Source organism: Rhagoletis zephyria, unplaced genomic scaffold (assembly GCF_001687245.7).
Source record: "Rhagoletis zephyria isolate East Lansing unplaced genomic scaffold, Rhagoletis_zephyria_1.1 Rzeph_scaffold_02561, whole genome shotgun sequence".
In the NCBI taxonomy this organism is placed as follows: domain Eukaryota; kingdom Metazoa; phylum Arthropoda; class Insecta; order Diptera; family Tephritidae; genus Rhagoletis; species Rhagoletis zephyria.
The window spans coordinates 10,169-14,793 of NW_016159645.1; the positions used below are offsets into that span (position 1 = coordinate 10,169).

At 38.7% G+C, this 4,625-nt stretch overlaps 1 long non-coding RNA gene across 1 annotated transcript; it reads left to right on the forward strand.

The window, feature by feature from the left end:
* The first annotated feature begins 3,130 nt into the window (after positions 1–3,130).
* LOC108367149 (uncharacterized) lies at positions 3,131–4,096 on the forward strand. Its single transcript, XR_001848212.1, has 3 exons — positions 3,131–3,301; positions 3,364–3,717; positions 3,779–4,096. It is a non-coding gene; the product is annotated as an uncharacterized LOC108367149 (long non-coding RNA).
* The last annotated feature ends 529 nt before the right edge of the window (positions 4,097–4,625 follow it).

The window sequence follows — 4,625 nt, forward strand, 5'->3', positions numbered from 1 at the left end:
CCTATACGCCGCTATGTCTGAATTTGGCATCCCCTCAAAACTCATACGGCTGTGTAAAATGACGTTGAGCAATACCACCAGCTCCGTCAGAATTGGAAAAGACCTCTCCGAGCCGTTCGCCACAAAACGGGGTTTCAGACAGGGCGACTCCCTTTCATGTGACTTCTTTAATCTGATGTTGGAGAAGATAATAAGAGCTGCAGAACTGAAACACTCAGGAACAATTTACTACAAGAGCGTGTGATTGCTGGCTTATGCCGATGACATCGACATCATCGGTAACAAAAACCGCGAAGTCTGTTCTGCCTTTTCCAAGTTAGATAGAGAAGCAAAGCGAATTGGTCTGGTGGTAAACGAGGACAAGACGAAGTATGTTCTCTCATCACACAAACAATCAGCGCATTCGCGCCTTGGCACCCACGTTACTGTTGACAGTTACAATTTCGAGAAAGTAGAGAATTTCGTTTACTTGGGAACCAGCATTAACACCGATAATAATGTCAGCATTGAAATCCAACGCAGAATCACTCTTGCCAACAAGTGCTACTTTGGACTGAGTAGGCAATTCAGGAGTAAAGTCCTCTCTCGACGTACGAAAACCACGCTCTATAAGTCACTCATCATGCCCGTGCTGGTATATGGCGCAGAAGCATGGACAATGACAACATCCGATGAGGCGGCTCTTGGGGTGTTTGAGAGAAAGATTTTGCGGAAGATTTACGGTCCTTTACGCGTTGGCGACGGCGAGTACCGCAGACGATGGAACGATGAGCTGTATGAGCTTTACAACGATATGGACATAGTGCCGCGAATTAAAATACAGCGGCTCCGCTGGCTTGGTCATGTCGTTCGAATGGACACCGACGCTCCAGCTCTGAAAGTATTCAACTCGGAACCCGCTGGTGGTAGCAGAGGAAGAGGGAGGCCCCCACTGCGATGGAAAGATCAGGTGGAGAAGGACTTGGCTTCACTTGGCGTTTCCAATTGGCGTCAGTTGGCACAGAGGAGAAACGACTGGCGTGCTTTGCTGAACTCGGCCAAAATCGCTTAGGCGGCTACAGCGCCAAAAAAGAAGAAGAAGAAGGATAATGTTATTAACCTAATATTACCGGCGAGAGTTTTTCTACGCAGACACACAAGTTTTTCTCATTTGATAAACCCAAATCAATTTGCGTGCGTGATTTCTCAGAGTTGCATTTCTGTCAAATTTACAGAAGTTTGCTGAGAAATATTGTTAATTCATAGTCGCGCCAAAATGAAAACTGAGCATAAATGTCAAATCGATCGCTTTTTACGCACGCGTATAAAGTTGGCCTGTAACAATTCTGCCCAATATAAATTGGGCTCTAAAGTACAGAAATTTGTACTATGGTTAGGATTGCATGTTGTGGGATTTGAACCCGCGGCCTCGGTGTTTAAGCCAACACCTCAATCACTACGTGTTGTAATAATAATAAAGTCCGGCGCTTATACAATATGTTAAGCTGATGCCAGATAAAACTTTGTAGCTTTGCGTGACATTTATAACTTTGCCAGCGAAACGCCAGACGCAAAAGGTATGCCACAAAGAACGCAAAGAAAACAGTTTTGTACTGCTTTTTTACTCGTCAAAATTGCTTTGGATTTTATATATTTTGCTTAAAAAATATCAGCAATGTAATTAAGTTTTATGTTTCTACATGAAAACTCGAATTTGAACGAAACAAAATAAATATTAAACCGGTTGATTGTCAAAGCGCGCAAAAAGATGGGAGTTGGCCATCTTTTCGCTTCGCGCTGCAGCTTCAACGATCTATGTGGCGTGCTTTGTGCATTTTCATACAATTCATCTTATCTGTCAAAGCGAATCTGTCACATAAAGCGAAGCAAAAGTTTTATGTGGCATCAGCTTTAGTGTTTGGCCGAACTTCTCCTCCGATTTGTCGCGTGGGCCTTAATGTTGTGGCACAAAGGGGGTGCCTACAGTTTTATGTCGACTCTGAACGGCGATTGTATTTTATGGGGAGCTGTTTTTCCTATATGCGAGACCTATATTCAGATAAATTTTTTGGTTTTTGGTATCGATATTTCGAATATCGAGTATTTTTATTCCGATATTAATGAGTACCCGATATGNTTTCTCAGAGTTGCATTTCTGTCAAATTTACAGAAGTTTGCTGAGAAATATTGTTAATTCATAGTCGCGCCAAAATGAAAACTGAGCATAAATGTCAAATCGATCGCTTTTTACGCACGCGTATAAAGTTGGCCTGTAACAATTCTGCCCAATATAAATTGGGCTCTAAAGTACAGAAATTTGTACTATGGTTAGGATTGCATGTTGTGGGATTTGAACCCGCGGCCTCGGTGTTTAAGCCAACACCTCAATCACTACGTGTTGTAATAATAATAAAGTCCGGCGCTTATACAATATGTTAAGCTGATGCCAGATAAAACTTTGTAGCTTTGCGTGACATTTATAACTTTGCCAGCGAAACGCCAGACGCAAAAGGTATGCCACAAAGAACGCAAAGAAAACAGTTTTGTACTGCTTTTTTACTCGTCAAAATTGCTTTGGATTTTATATATTTTGCTTAAAAAATATCAGCAATGTAATTAAGTTTTATGTTTCTACATGAAAACTCGAATTTGAACGAAACAAAATAAATATTAAACCGGTTGATTGTCAAAGCGCGCAAAAAGATGGGAGTTGGCCATCTTTTCGCTTCGCGCTGCAGCTTCAACGATCTATGTGGCGTGCTTTGTGCATTTTCATACAATTCATCTTATCTGTCAAAGCGAATCTGTCACATAAAGCGAAGCAAAAGTTTTATGTGGCATCAGCTTTAGTGTTTGGCCGAACTTCTCCTCCGATTTGTCGCGTGGGCCTTAATGTTGTGGCACAAAGGGGGTGCCTACAGTTTTATGTCGACTCTGAACGGCGATTGTATTTTATGGGGAGCTGTTTTTCCTATATGCGAGACCTATATTCAGATAAATTTTTTGGTTTTTGGTATCGATATTTCGAATATCGAGTATTTTTATTCCGATATTAATGAGTACCCGATATGTTTAAAGCGATACTTTAAATGAGTACCATATCGATACTTTCGGTTCGATATCGTGACCCTAGGCTTGACAATTTTCCGACTAAATAGGTGACACATGGTAGAATAGAAATGAGTTATAAGTAAAATAACATTCTTCTGCTTATGTTTTATTGAACAATTTTATTCAAACAACGTTCAGTAATGAATATAAAACATATGTTTGCGCTCATATGTTTTAAGTCATAAATGACTCTACTACTACAACTATCAAAGTACGAAGTGATTATTAAATATTTTTTGATACGGTTTTCATAAATAGCAATATCTGCTTTAGGTTTTCACACTGCGGGGTTTTAAAATTGACCATTTCTTAACGATTTCACGCAAGTCAATTTCATCTACTTTATCCTTCGCAGAATACAGCAGCATTAACGAATTCAAGCGATAATCTCTCATTGTTGTCCGCAAATCATTCAAAACTAATTTCAGTTTGCTGAAAGAGCGTTCGCAGGAAGCCGATGACACTGGAGCAGTCATGATATAACAAACAAGCTTGTATGCGAGGTGGATAACGCCTCTCAACTTGAACACTACTTTGGAAATATCTCCAAAATTTGTACATTGATCACATGATTCGAGAAGAATTTGCAACTCAGCTAGCAAGCATTCTGGTTCTTCTTTGAATAATGTAGGTTCCAATTTTATAATTGATTCAACTGTTTCCATTGTTACATTGCTTTCATCCACAGGGAATTGAAAAATTTTTTGAATTAGCATCAACATCGAAAAAGTCTGTTTGAGATTGTCTTTGATACAACTGTTGAAAACTTGCAGCACAGATCTAAATTATTTTCGATAAAATGTAATGAATTCAAAGTTGGAAGCTGTTTCTGGAATTTCATCATATCTTCTTGGTACACGGCGCGTTCTATGATGCTTTACAAAATCATTTTGCAAATAAAACTGAGCTGCTAATCAATGCATTAATTTCAATGTCATCGTCCATTTTTTCAAATGACGCTGAAGTACTTTTAATCAACAACACAGCATCGATGACATTCAATTCTTCAGCTTCTAAGCTTTCTGTTAGATTTTTCACTTTAAACATAACATTTTTGCAGAAATATAAAGAACCTACAAAGTCAAAATCTAAAATCTTTTTGAGCAGGCCAGTAGCAGAAGTACGAGTTTTGCTATCAAAATATTCTGAATCATTTTTGATTTTCTTGAGAACATCTATAATACCTTCTGGAGAAATCCACACTGCCTTGACCGATACAGCTCTAGCAGTCCATCGTGTTTTTGACAAATTTTTCAATTGTATTGAATTCTGAATGCTGTTTAGTTCTTCGCGCAAACGTTTAAAACGTTTGGTACTTCCATAAAAAAAAAAACATATAAAGAGTCTAGAACATTAAAAAATTCTGTAATCAATGCGCTCGCATGCTGTTTCGACAAAAGTATTTGTTCGATGAGCATGACAAGGGATATAAAAGATTTCTTTATCACATTTTTCTGACAACTTTTTCTGCGTACCTATGTATTTTTCTGATATGTTTTTGGCGAAATCGTACGACTGAAAGACGATCTTTTTCA